The 15354-nt window shown below is 40.7% G+C and overlaps 1 pseudogene; it reads right to left on the reverse strand.

Annotated features, from left to right (window-relative positions):
- Nucleotides 1-1292: 1292 nt before the first annotated feature.
- LOC102516061 lies at nucleotides 1293-15354 on the reverse strand (annotated as a pseudogene).

Genomic DNA, 15354 nt, shown 5'->3' on the forward strand with positions numbered 1-15354 from the left:
GATTACCCACCCTATAGCAGGCCACTTGTTCCAAGTGACACTGAGCAGTGTAAGGAATGGAGATGTGGAGGAAGTTGACCCATGTCCTGACTTTTATGGCATCCAACCCTCAACCTTGGCTGCATTCTGTTTTCTCACTTCAGGGGATTTTTTTTAATGAAGAAAAATCTAAGTTCTATTTTTTTTTAAGTACTGGTAAACATGTGTTATACATATGTCCATGTTTAAACATGAGCATTCACCTCATTTTGGCTTATGGAGGCCAGGACTCTCCCTTCCTACCACCTCTCTAATATATGCACATTTCTCACATATGGAATAACCACCAAAGGACTTTTCCATCTTTGATTTAACATTTCCTGAGTCAAGAATCTCTACCTCCTGGGGCTGTCCACTCCACTACTGGGCGTTGTTTTGAAAAGGTAACATCTCTCCCCTTATGTTGACTGGGAATACGCTTCCATACGGCATTTCCTTTTTGATCCTTATACTTCCCTCTGGCTCCAAAGAATAAATCTAATCTTCATTCTATGATGCAATCTTTCAGATACCTAAAGAAGGCAGTCAACTCCTCATAGAACTGTCTCTCTATCACTGTTCAGTAAATCATTCATTAAACCATTCCTTGTCCAGATGCCCAAATGAAGAAACTGATTAAATCATATAATATTTCTTATAAAAGCCTGGGCAAGCATTCTCCAAATGTGCATTTTTCCTGATAAATCCAACATGGTAATGCTTGTTTCTAATTCTTCACCTTCCCTTATGCCAACTTCGTTGATTAATTGTCACATCCTGTCTTAGTCAGCATGGGCTGCTAGAACAAAAATGCTACAGACCTGGTGGCTTAAGCAACAAACAGCTCCTGCAGCCAACTAGATATTAATGAGGGTCCTCTCTGGGCTGCAGACTGCCATCCTCTCACTGCATCCTCACATGGTAGAAAGAGGGAAAGAGAGCTCTCTGGGGTCTCTCTCCTAAAAGCAGTAATCCCATTCGTGAAGCCTCCACCCTCATGAACTGAGTACCTCTCAAAGGCCCCCCTCCTGAGGTTAGGAGTTAGGATTTCAACATACGAATTTTCAAGGGACACAAACATTCAGTCCACAACACTACCACAGAGTTAACATGGTACTGCTTCCTTCTAGATTTGGGTTTCTACAAGACTGCTCCATAATTGGATTGGAAACTCTTTTCCCTTTTTCTTTTCTTTTCTTTTTCCACAGCACTAAGTTTCACTCAGGATTTCATTAAGGGGAAGTGTCTAGGGATGACAGAGCCCACAAAGGCCCTCAGATCTCACAGTAAGCCAGCAGCACAGGTTCCTAGGTGGGGTCGTGGACTCCCTTCAGGCACAGATTAGTATAAGGATGCTGCCTTGGCCCCCCAGGCTGGTAGGTGGGGTAACTCTCCCCTACTGAAAACATGAATCACGTAAAGGTTCCGAAGCCGAAGAGCTGCATACATGCGAGATTCCAAGAAACAGGCTTGGGAGACGTGTCCACACGGTTCCTGATATACATCTCCAGGTCCCACTGCCTCGGTTCACCCCAGTTCAACCTCAGGACTGGACAGTCCCCATCGTACCATGGAGCCCTCTCCTGCTGGGAGCTGTCTGGGAGCTTCGGGTGGTTGCCATACCCCATGCCATCATCCAACTACAGCTCATTGTCTTCCACCCGCATATTATACTTCTTGGCAGTGGCAGCCCGTTCTTTTGGGATCTTAGAATAGGGCCCTGGGAGCATGTCCTTCCTAATGTGGGAGGCTGTCCATAAACAAGCTGCACCACATTTCAGCCTGCTCTTTGCAGCCCCTGGTCTCTTAGGACCACTTCCCAGCCACTGCTATCTTCATTTTCTTCCCTGGGAACTCTTTATAGACATTCTAAACAAAATATTTATTTAAAACCTTGTGGTTTTAAAGTTTAAGTTTTCAGTTTTTTCCCTAACCAATAGATGAGCACGATTAGCACTGCTCTCTTTCCTTTAGTGAATTAGATGCTGCATTGATCACATTATTTTTAAGGCTAATGAGTCTCAGCCTTGTTAGTACATTAGAATTACTTGGGGAGCTTTTAAAAATTTTGATGCTCAGGCCGTATTTCAGACCATTTTGATCAGAATCTCTGGGGATGGAAGTCAAGCATCTGTATTTTCAAACACTCCTCAGATAATTCCGATGTGCATCCAAGGTTGAAAATAAATCAGAAGGGGAGAAAAATGGAGGAAGAGCTCCAGGTGAAAGGCCAGTCAACGTGAGAAATGTCAGTTTTGGGTTGGTTGATTTGACGGCTGATTGGGTGAATGGTAGGTTGAGGGGAGGGAAAGCATGGTTCTTGATGAGATTTAGGGCTTAGACCTAAGTTGGATCAAAACTCCCACTTTCACAGCACAGGGGGCAAACATGGCTATAGAGACCTACACTTATCCCCCACACAGGCCTGTTCAGAACGTTCCGTGGCCTGTTCAGAAATCCTGGAGGATTTCTCTCTCTGACTCCTTCTCCCTCCACTGCCACTGCAGGCCCTTCAGCTGACTTCCCTACCTTCCAGCTTGAGGTGGCTTCCCTAGCTGCTCCTACTGCCCCCCTTGAAATGACAGTCCATGTGATATACAGCTCTCAAGGTAGCAGGCAGTAGGAAGACAGGAGGGAAATGTCTGCCATTGCCTCCTTGGTGATATTTGGCTCATGCACCAACCAGAAAGGCAACTCATTTACCTACAACTTCAGAAAGTCGCTACACTTTAGCTGGCACTCAACTCCTCTCGCTGGAAGCCCCTGCCGATCCACATCCAGATTTATGTTAACACCAGTGCTTTGCACAAAGCAAGAGGGGGTTAAGAGATGTGTGGTTGAATAAATAAATTTGACACCTCTTTTTTTTTTCACAGCACTCATAACATTTACGTCTGCTAACCCTGCTAGACTGAAAACTTTATGTGTAGTTTCTTTTCAGTATGTACCCTGCACTTAACAGGTGGCTCTCAAAAAGAAAAAAAAAATAGTTGCTAAATGATGAATGAATAACTAAATTAATAAATATTTCTTTTGAATCTCACACAATACCCACTGTAAGACTAACTCTAGATAACATTTGGTTGGTTGGTGCTATTCCAAAGCAGTGAAGTTACCGGAAACTAAGAACTTTCCAGAAACTGCAGTCCTCTAAGTCTCCATTATTCCTCTGTTTCCAGCTCATTGATGGCATTTTGCAGTTTCCCCAAATGTAAAGCAGCATAAGTAAAGTGCATTAGGCTCAGAAGAGCATTAATAGAGTGACTGTGTGTGAATTAAAAAAAAAACACACAGCAAAAGAAATGGCAGAGCACGAAGTGATAATGGTTAGTGAGGAACCATTTCCTGCCACTCCCTGCCCCACAGCTTGTGTGCGGAATATAAACAAGGGAAAAGCCTTGTTTTAAGAGAAAATGACTCAGTAGTATGCTTGAAATACCAATGACAAGCCAAGAGAAGCTGATTAAAACAAAGAAAAACAAATGTGTTAAGAAATGTATATTATTGTGGAAAACTACGGTTAAACAAAATTCGCTGATGAGGATGGTAGTACTTTGGTTCCTGACATGCATGGAAAGTCCCCCAAATGCAGGTTAGCTTGCATTAAAAGTTAACATTCATGTGATCATAAAGTAAAAAAGCCCCCAAGCCATCAGCAGGGGTTTGTTCCCTTCCCCTCAGCAAGACAAGAGTCAAGGGGGTGGGGTAGTGGGGAGAGAGACAGAGAGAGAGAGAATATACAACATTTTAAAATCCTGGAATAGTATTTAATATTTTCTTTGGAATTATGCTTCACTTCCTAGCCGGACTTATAGTTTAAAAATTTTTTTTTGATTTTGTTTAACTGAAACCCATGTTGCAGTTTAAACCTATTTCCTCATTTGGTTCTCAGAAGCAATGGAAAATACATCGATTTCTTCTTCATGGTACATCAAGCCAATCCAAATAACTCTAAATCATTCAACTTTTTCTTATTAAATCCATTGTCTGCAATCTTTTCTTAAAATTCTGAATTAGAGTTACATTCTGAGTATTAAAATCCTACGTACTAAATCCAAAAATACTAAAAAGCACTAAGATGCTTTTTATAGTAACTAATGACTTGGGAAAAGGGAGCAATGAAAAGCACTATTACATGTGCAATAAAAGAGATGTTAAAAATTATTTACAAAAAGTTAAAATCCACACAGGGGATTTTTACCTATTAGATATTAAAATATTCTATAAAACCACAGGAAATTAAAGCAGTACAATTCTGGCACAGGTAAAGATGAACAGATCAACAGCATAAAATAGAGTCCAAAAAAAAATCCATTAATGCTGTTACTACTACTAAGTCATAATGGTGCCCAATCAATGATATTAGTCAGTTCCCCCTTGGTGCCAGTGCCACACATTAACTGTTTCCATAAATCTTCACAACAGCAGGGAAGAGGTAGCGCTGGCCTTCAACAAGCAAATCTAGACCACTCTGCCCCCCTCAACTTTACACTCTTAATGAATATACGCTAGAGCCTTCATTTTGAATCAGTAATATTTAAAACTGGAGAAAGGGTATTGGAGCAATTCACTAAAAAATATGAGAAAAAGTAAAGTTAGACTGCTTTCTCACATCATTAAAAAAATTAGGTGGACTAAAATCTGAAATGTAAAAAAATAATATTAAAATGTACTATGTTAAATGCAGAGCAGTTTTGTAATCTTCGAGTGAAGAAGGTCATTCCTAGAATGGCACCAAGGTCAGAAACTAGAAAGGAAAACTGATGTATTTGACCACAGTTACAGAAGAAGACATTCTAAAGGAAGTTAAAAAAATCTAGAAAAACCTTTGCAATGTATATGAGAAATAAAGGGCTAATACCTTTACTTATAAAATGCACTTAAAAATAAATACGAAAAATATCAACATCCTAATGAAAACTGGGAGAAGGATATGAACAGACATTTCACAAATGAAGGAAGATAAATTGCTTATAAATATACACAAATATACCCAATATACTGTCAAAGATATAAGATGCTAAAGACACCAAGCTAGGGAGAATGAGTGGGTAGAAAGACGCATTCTAATGTACTAGGGGTTGACACATAAATTGGTACAAAGAAAGATACATTTTTTTATCCAGAGAGTAAAGGAGATGGATTAAGTAATCTCTAGATTAGTTCTTTCCAGATCTGAAATTCTAACAGTCTTAGATCAGATTCTTTCCAGATCTGAAATTCTAAGTCTTTATTTCTCTGAGTTGTGTCAATACTGTATAAAGGTTTTAGCAATCAATAAAACATATTTTTATAGAAATAAATTATTAAGATCCATTTCCCTCTCCAGTGATTTAAATCTATTTTGAGAACTTACATGACTTCTACAGAAAACCTTATTCCACAAACTAACTGGAAAGAGGAAACCAAGAAGTAAACAGCCAATGATACTCAAGGTGAAAAGCTTTCCCAGAGCTAAGCACCAGCTGGGGGAGCAAAGGAGACAAGTATTTAAACTAGCCTTGGGAATTCTCATACCAGAAGAGAAGATGCCTGACAGTATGTCTGCTAGATATCAAACTCTGTAATTTATAAAAATAAACATATGATTAACACATACACAAAAAATAAATAAACTAGCCTTGGGGATAAGGGGAGTTGGAAAGATTTCTCATAGGCATCAGCTCCTGAATGGGTCTCAAAGGGTAAGCAAGTTTTAGATTTATGAAGGAGGGATGCCTCTCCAGGGAAGAGAGCAACATATGCAAAGACAAGGGGACACTGAAAAGCACGGTGAGTCTTAGGAACTATTCGTGTTTCCTGAGGCTACAAGAGATGGACAGCCAGGAGCCAGAAAGGAAAGAAACAGGTCTGATACGTCATCATAAGAAGCCTGGATCTTATTGCGATGGTAACTGTAAACCATCAAAGATGTACCCTGATCAGAGAAATGCTAATCAAAACTACAATGAGGGATACCTCACACTAGTCAGAATGGCCATCATTCAAAAGTCTACAAATGATAAATGCTGGAGACGGTGTGGAGAAAAGGGAACCCTCCTACACTGTTGGTGGGAATGCAGTTTGGTGCAGCCATTGTGGAAAACAGTATGGAGATTCCTCAAAAGACTAAAAACAGACTTACTATATGACCCAGCAATCCCACTCCTGGGCATAAATTCAGAAGGAACCCTAATTCAGAAAGACACCTGCACCCCAATGTTCATAGCAGCACTATTTACAATACCCAAGACATGGAAACAACCTAAATGTCCATCGGCAGATGATTGGATAAAGAAGCTGTGGTATATTTATACAATGGAATACTATTCAGCCATAAAAATGACAACATAATGCCATTTGCAGCAACATGGATGTCCCTGAAGAATGTCATTCTAAATGAAGTTAGCCAGAAAGAGAAAGAAAAATATATGATATCACTCATATGTGGAATCTAAAAAAAAGAAGAAGAAGAAGACAAATGAAATTAAATATAAAACAGAAACAGACTCACGGACATAGAATACAAACTTGTGGCTGCGAGGGGGAAGGGGGTGGGTAGGGACAGACTGGGAGTTCGAGATTTATATATACTGACAGATATATACATTGTAAACTGACTATAACTCAATAAAAAAGTTTAAAAAATACATATATAGAATAGGTAAGTAAGTTTATCCTGTATAGCACAGGGAAATCTATTCAAGATCTTGTAGCAGCTCATGGTGAAAAAGAATGTGGGGATGAATGTATGTATGTTCATGTATGACTGAAAAATTGTGTTGTACACCAGCAATTGACATGGCATTGTAGACTGACTATAACTCAATTTAAAAAAAAAAAAAAGATGTACCCTGATCAGATCTGTATTTGAGAAAGAAATCACTTCTGAGATTCCCGTTTCCAGAAAGATGGTAGACTGGGACAGCCAGAAAAATTTCCAGATACAAAAACATGAAATAGCTAGTTTTTAAATGTTTCAAAGGATAGTCAAAAATTACAAAAGCCTTAGCTTTATGAAAGCTAGATACCAAATACAAACTGAAAATTGTAGTGGTGACTGCCTGAGCTGATGCAATGCTCTCTGTGGAAGGGTGGGAAATTCTGTCCTTTTTCAGGGACTTGAGTTTACCTGTCCCCGGGTGAGGCCTGGGCCTGGGAGAAGCAGGGAATTGGAGAGAAGACTCTTTGAAGAGCTCCTCGCTCAGTGACCTCATCCTTTCTCACCTACTCAACAAGCACTCCAGCTGGGCTCCACTCTCTGCTGACGTCATCAAATTTTAATCTTTCCTGGGTCTCTCCTATCAGCATACCAATATACTGTTATCTCAAACATCTTAAGAATACTTTTGTTGACCTCAGTGCTCCTGCCAGTGACTGCCCCATTTCTCAGTTCCTTTTTGCAATACATCTCCTCAATAAAGTTGCCTATACTTAGCACCTCTGATTCCTTAAAAAAATCCCGGGTACAAAAACATGAAGTGGTTTTTGTATTATCCCTTTAACACACCTCAATCAGGCGTCATCCACGCCCCTCACTAAAACTGCTCTTGTCAAAGTCACCAATGAGCTTCATCTCGTGAAATCCCTGATCCTTAGTTTACATGATCTGGCAGCATCCCTGATGCGGTCAATCATTTCTTTTCTTAGTACACTTCCTTTACTTCGTTCCAAGAACACCATTTGCTCTTGGTGTTTCCTCTTTTTTGTCAGCTACCCCTTCTTAGTCTCCTTTGTTAATTTTCTCTTCTCTTTTCATTCAATGCTGGAGAGCCCCAGGGCTCAGTTCCCTTCTGATTTCTATCTGTACTCACAACCTTGACCGTCTCACCCAGTCTTAGAGCCTCAAATACCAAGTGTTACTTACGGTCCTCCAAGAAGCAGATGCCAGGGTGGGATTAGATGAGTAAGAGATTTATAGGTTTTGAAGCATAAAGGAAGCAGGAGTAGGCTGAGACGCTTCAGATCAGGATGACACCTTTGAGAAGAGGAGGAAGGGAGGGGGTTTGAGTGGGAAGAGTCTCAAACTGCAGCACAGTTCCAAGAAAGTTTGACCAGGTTGATGGGGAGTCCTTGAGCCAAAGTTGCCCATTAGTTAGTCCATGACCTACAGGAATGGGTCTGCACTAGTACCCACTTGCACTCCATGGCAGCTGGAATAGCCCAGGGGAAACAAGGCCTCTGTGTGAACATGGTGGTGGATATAAAGGGGTGTTAGTCAGTTACACTCCCCACAGCTGGAGATCTGAGTGGCCCATTCCCACGGCAACTTAAGTCCACCCCTTAAGCTGCATAAATCTACTTTTCCACATAAGTTCGGGGAGCAGCTCTTCCATGGTTCCCGTGGCCCCTAGTCTTTCTGTTCGTTTTTTAAATTTAAGATTTTGGGGTTTGTTTTGTTTTTATTGAAGTGTAGTTGATTTACAATGTTAGTTTCAGGTATACAGCAAGGCAATTCAGTTATACATATACATACATATGTGTGTGTGTATATATATACAGATTCTTTTCCATTATAGCTTATTATAAGAAATTGAATACAGTTCCCTGGGCTATACATACAATAGGTCCTTGTTGTTTATCTATTTTATATATAATAGTGTGTACCTGTTAATCCCAAACTTCTAATTTATCCCTTCCCCTCCTTTCTCCTTTGGTAACTATAGTTTGTTTTCTATGTCCATGAGTCTATTTCCAGTTTGTAGATAAAATTTGTATCATTTTTTTTAGTTCCACATATAAGAGATATCCTATGATATTTGTCTTTCTCTGACTTACCTCACTTAATATGATCATCTCTAGGTCCATCCATGTTGCTGCAACTGGCATTATTTTATTCATTTTATAGCTAATATTCCACTGTGTGTGTGTGTATATATGTATATGTATGTGTGTGTGTGTGTATATATATATATATATATATATATACACACACACACACATACGCATCACATCTTCTTTATTCATCTGTCAATGGACACTAAGGTTGTTTCCCAGTCTTAAGAGAAGACTTAGAGGAGGGGGAATTGTTGGAGTTGCTACTGGGCCATAACTGGCACTCATGATCTCCTTCCTCCATTAACCAGTCTAAATTTCCCTCACCTTCAGCTATCACCTCAGCAGGTCTTGGTGGCTCTTCTGGTGGTATGACCCAAACCTTCATTCCTGAGGCATCTTCCCAGCTTGGGATTGCTGCACGTGTCCGCCCACAGTTACAAAGAGCAGGGGAGCACCCAGGGGCTCTCTAGTGGATCATCTAAAGCCACACATATTCCTCTTGCCTGTTCGTGTAACAGAAGCTCTACCGCCCGCCGAGACAGCGGCACCTTTTCTTGCCTGCTTGGCCCTTGGTACAAGAAATGGATCCCACAGGTATGGCTTTACTCCTACTTGTCCTTTACTGTGAACTGAGTCCCCTATGCTGTGTGGGATCCCATGCCTGTAGACGGAACATTCTGTAAGTACCTAGATGATGCTGCTGGCTGAGTCTCGCTCCATGGGCAGGAAAGGCAAAGCCTGTGCAGAGGAAGCATCTATCCCTGTGAAAACCAATTGCTGATCCTTCCAGGATGAAGGGAGCCTAGAGTAACTGACTTGCACCAGGTGGCTGACTGGGCTGCTCAAGGAATAGTACTGTGGCCAGGCGCTCACTACTGTTCTCTATCACTAGCAGGTCAGACTTTCCGAGGTTGCAGAGGCTAAATCAGGTCAGTAGCCTCCATCTCGATCACTGTGGCCACTCCACTCATGTGCACATCATGCCAGTTCCACGGTGGCTGAAGGTGAAGGCTGCCTAATGCCAACTGGCTGTGTCAATCTGTCTGCTTGGTTGCTCTGAGTCTCCTCCTTGGTGGATGCTTTCTGGTGGGCGTTACATGTGACACAAAGATTATCACATTTTATGCCCACTACCATCAGTCCATCCATACATCTCTACACCAGCTTTCCTTGTGTCTGATGTTCCAGTACCTTTCCTGTCCAAACAGCCAGGCCATTGGCCACTGCACAGGAGTGTCTGTGCATCTTCAACTCGGGCCAGTTCAGCACAAAGTAGATGATCAGATGCACCTCTCATAGTTCCAGCCACTGGGCAGATTTTCACTGCACTGTCTTTCAAGGCCACTCCTGAATGTGGCTATAATTTCCAGTTAACACAATATTCCAAGCCAATTCACCTGTAAAGCAAGCCTGGGATTATGCCTCCTCTTTTGGCTGGTGATGAGGCTCTCTCCATAGAGCCACCAGTATAACCTGGGGCAGGAGCACTGGTGCAGCTGCGGGGGGGGGGGCATGGGGCTCTGGAGGATCCGCTCAGGCAGCTGATTCATGACCTCTGGTCCTAGCTGGACTTGATCCCAGATGTCCCATTTCCTTCTTACTAGGCACTGCTGCTTGAAGACTTGATGGGTTTGATGACAGGAATCTCGGTCAGTTTTGTTCACTAATTTATTTCTAGTGCCTGGTAAATGCCAGGAATATAATAAGAGCTCAACAACTATCTACTGAGCAAATAAAGAACAGAAAAGAATGTACTAGAGAACAAAGAAAAAACTTAGAAGAAATTTTTTCAAAAGTTAGTTCCTTGAAAAGGCTATTAGAGTCAATGAAACTTTAGTAAGATTTATTTATTTAAAAAGGGAGACAGTAAAATAAACAATATAAGGAATAAAAAAATGAGACAGAGGTACAGACATGGTAGTTTTACAAACTAATGAACCACTTCTCAGCTTTCCTGCTACCATTCTTACTCTCCCAAACCACCTTTCCTGAACTGCTACATACATTCCGTGTGTCCAGTCTGTCGCCATCCCCAATCTATTTTCTACACAGTTACCAGAACGATCTTTTTTTAAAAAAACTTTTTACTGTAAACTAACTTTAGACTTACAGTAAAGTTCACTCAGCTTCTCCTCAAGTTACATAACCATAGTATAATGATCAAAAATGAGAAATTACCGATGGCACAATACTATTAACTGAACTGCAGACCTTATTCAAATCTCATTTGTTTTGCCACTAATGTTCTTTTTCTGTTCCAGGAGCCTATCAAGGCCCCCAAACTGCATTTAGCTGTTATTTTTCCCTCAGTCTCCTCCAATCTGTGATATTTCCTTAGTCTTTCCATGTCTTTTCTGACCCTGACACTTTTGAAGAGTACTGAGCAGTTAAAGAAGTCAGTTGCATCACATTCAGAGAGAGAAAGCCACTAAGAAAAATTTTATCTTTATAAATTTGAAAACTTGGATTCAGGAGCAATTTCTATGAAAACTGGTCAGAGCAGACTCACGAAGTAACCCTGAATAGGCCCATAGCTATTCAAGGAAATTAAAATCTACCTTCCAAAAATAAAGTGAAACAAACAAACATTAGGTCCAGTCAGTTTTATAGGTGAGTTCTAGCAAAACCTTAAGAAACACATAATCTCAACCTTTTACAAACTTGTTCCAGCAAGTCAAAAAAGAGGGTCAACTTGCCCACTTCATGTTATGAGGCAAGTAAATGCTTGGTACTAAACCTAGACAGTATGACAAAAGAAAAATGCATAACAGCCTCTGAGTGAATAGAGAAGCATGATTCTTTCCAATTTATGTGGGTCAAAAAATATGATCTTTGCAAGATATTTAGGGAAAATACTTGATAAAAGATGTATGGCTTTTTATAAAATTTCTTGGCAGGCTAAAAATACACGGCAATTTCCTTACTTAATAAAGAGGATCTACGAAAAACCTAGCACAAACATTATACTCAATGATGAATCATTGGAAATCTTTCCGGTTTCAAAAAGGAAACTAGATGCTTGCTATCACTACTTCCATTTAACATTTTACTAGATGTCCGAGGAAAAGATAAAAAGGCATACTGATTGGAGGGAAACAGAACTGTCATTATGCACAGATGTTATCACTCTCTGCACAAGAACTGGAGCGACTCAATGGATAAATTATTTGAAATAAGAAAGCTGACTAATTTTAGAAATTAAGAAGCAGATCTGACTTGGTGATTGAGTAAGAGAAAGGAGACATAAGGATGCTACCTGGTGTTCTGGCTTGGGAAAATATGAGATGTGGTACCACTTATGTAGATTGCTAATTCTGCAGGAAAGTGAGCCTCGAGTTAGGGCAGAGCCATAAGAGGTGGGTGTCTTCCTGGAGGACTTATCTATGACTTAAACATCACTAGAAATACAAGGAGATGGAGGAAACTGTCCTCAGAACCTCTATCAAAGAGATTACTACATGTAGTTGTACAGGATACTCTGATAAACTCCTAGTAAAGGTGACAACTCACTAGACTGACCCCCTAAGGAGGGAGGTTCTGATTAGCCACGTGGGTTTTGTTTTTCTTAATAGGATATCCAAGTTTGGGACCAAGCTGATTTGGTCAGGAAAACAGAAGAGAAGCTGGGGTTTTCAAGCACTAACAACTCATTCTCTATCCTCCCGTTCAAAAGCTCTCACCCTCTCTTCTAAATAAAGGTTGAGGGTGTTAACTAAACTTACTGTAGTGATCATTTTGCAACATATACAAATCATTATGTTGCACACCTGAAACAAATATGTTACATGTTATAAATTTTACTGAAAAGGTGATGTGGAGGGACAAATTAATAGCGAGCTAAGAGGTTCACATATCTCAGTCACATGCTAGTTGGTAGAAGCCAATGAGTTCAGCTCAGCCTGACAAGTGAGATGTGAAGGCTCCAAGTAGTTGGTTGGATATGTGGGTCTTCAGCCTGGAAATGCATATTTGAGAGTTATCAGCATAAGAAGAAGAGTTGAGATCATGGCCGTGGATGGATGGATCATGTAGAGAGGATATAGAGAGCAAAAGAAGAGACACACTCCAAGAATGAAATGCTGAGGGAGAGAAACTGAGAATGGGTACCCAGAGAAACAGGAAGAAGATTCTGGCAGTATCTTGAAAGGACCCAGGAAAAAAAGGGAACATTGAGGAGAAAATGTGCATCAGTGACAAATATTTGCAGAGTGAAAAGAGTTCACTGTCAAAGCCACATAGGTAAATGAATCAAATTCAACCGACTCTTGTTGAATATGGTGATCTTAAAGCAATAAGATTTTACCCTGACAATTCATTTCTTAATTCATTTGTTCACTCATATTTAACAAAGACCCACTGTGAGCAAGGTTTGTACCATTATCCCTCTTTCCTTCTCTCCTAGTGAGCCAAATTCAAACTCTCTCAGTTGTTTCCTGAGCTTCTGAGGACAGGCATGGACTGAATAGATAAATGTTCCTTTTTCACTTGATCAGTTCCCTAAACAACTTCAACTCAGCAATTCATTCCTGTGCATGTTAAAATCAAATAGCTTTTCTGAGGTTTCCAGTTTTCTATATATTTTTCCAGTGTTTTGTATTCATTAAAAACATATGAAGAATCCCCACCTTAAGATTCTGATGTTGATCTGGGATATAACATGGCCATTAGGACTTTTAAAAACTTGTTAAGGTGAGTTCAATATGCTGCTAAGATCGAGAACCACTGATCTAAATTCAGCTTAAGTTTTCTCATCTGAAAAAAAAAAATTCCTTGTTCCCTCCCTTTACTACCTCACAAGGATAGTGACAGTAAAGAAGAAAATAACGTGAAAGTGCTGGTACTATGGATAAAAAGTGCTATGGAAGGTTGTATTGTATTTCAGCTGAAACTATGATCAGGAAAGAATGTGTGATTGAATTTGCTTTGTTGACTTGGAAAACCAGGAGCACTCGCTTTGGTTCTTAACTTTAGTGAAGCATGCAGATGGGTAAGGAAACATTACTATTACTCTGATTCATATTGTGATCTTCTGTCAAACGAGATAAGCTGGTTTAATTATCTGGTTTTACATAGGAAAGAAGAAATATTAAAGTTTAAGGTCTGTAATGGTCAATGGCTCACAACTCATTAAAACTTTCCATACAAAGGAAAAAAAAAATAAGAAGAATCCATGTGCTTATTCTTTTGCTTTTCCCATGTAGCCTTATTTCAGAATCATCTAAGTGAACTCTGTTCAGTGTTCTCTTGAGATCATCTATATTTTTTATAAAGGTATTTCCACTGAATCTAACATGATAGTTTCCTAACTGGATTAGAATACCTGGCCCCATATTACTGTATTCATGACCACCTACTACTCAACACTTCCTAGGTGATCAAAGAACTTAAAATATTGTAAGAGAGATGAATCATAGAATTGAATAATTATTATAAAAGGCAGAATATGCCAGGAGAATGAGAGAAAGAGGAGGACTTCCCTGGAGGAGAAATCAGCTTTGGCCTGAGGGACCTGGGAGCACCTCACAGAAAAGGGGGCATTTAATTGGGTCATTCCCATTTCTGTTTAACAGATGAGGAAACCAAGGTACAGCAGGCTCCAATGATTGCCTGACACTGCACAGATAGGAAGTGCCCGAGTCAGGATTTGAACCCAGGAAGTCTGATCTCAGAGCTGCACCCTGCCCAATGTTGGGGGAGAAGGTGGAGGGACTGTGGGAGAAATGGGTAGAGATCCAGGAGAATACGAGGTCATGGACATGGAGAGAGGAGTTTTAAGAAGGCAAAGACTGCTTACGATTATAAATCTCTGAGAAAACCCACAGCCCCTGGCTGAGAAAACATTATTTTTGACTTGATGATTAACTGGTCCCTGGAGACTTCAAGAGCACGTGTTCAGCAGAGCAGGGTCAAAGAAGCCCATACGCGGGGGCATAAAGAGGGAATAGGTGGTAGGACTGGGAAGCAACGACCTTAAACTACTTTTTCTAAGATTTTGGTGCCCAAGGTGAGAAGAGAGAGGACAGTAGCTGGAAAAGAGTGATCAGTTTATGATTTTGTTTTTCAGGCTGACTAACTCACATAGAGGAAAGTTAGTGGGAAATGTTCAAGAGAGAAGACAGCTGAAGTACCAAAGTTTTTTTATGGGGGGGTGCGGGGGGCAGGGATAAAGAGAATAAGGATGCAGGGAAAGGCTCAGAGAGCCATAAAGAGGGGGAAAGATAACTTTTTCTCTGTGACAAGAGGAAGGGAAGACAGGAAGTGAGGTAGCGGGGGCAGGTCGAGCAAGCCTACTTCCAATGACCTCAATCATGCTGGTGAAGGAAAAGCCAAGTCCAGTGCTGAAAAAGGTAGGTTGAGCTCGAGGTAGAAACTTAAGAATTGTGGTAATTATTTGAAACAATCAGAGGAAAGTCAACAAAAGTCGTGCTGGGACTGGCCTGGCACAGTGAAGCAAGCAGGCGCGCACCTCTTTTCACCCTGCTGTAATGCCTGCTCGGGTAGGAGCTCACCTGTGTCAACTTCATCTCCTTTGTTCTTCCTCCCAGAACCAGACACCTCCAGCCCTCCAGCCCTCTGCAT

Source organism: Camelus ferus, chromosome 6 (genome assembly GCF_009834535.1).
Source record: "Camelus ferus isolate YT-003-E chromosome 6, BCGSAC_Cfer_1.0, whole genome shotgun sequence".
Taxonomy (NCBI): Eukaryota; Metazoa; Chordata; class Mammalia; order Artiodactyla; family Camelidae; genus Camelus; species Camelus ferus.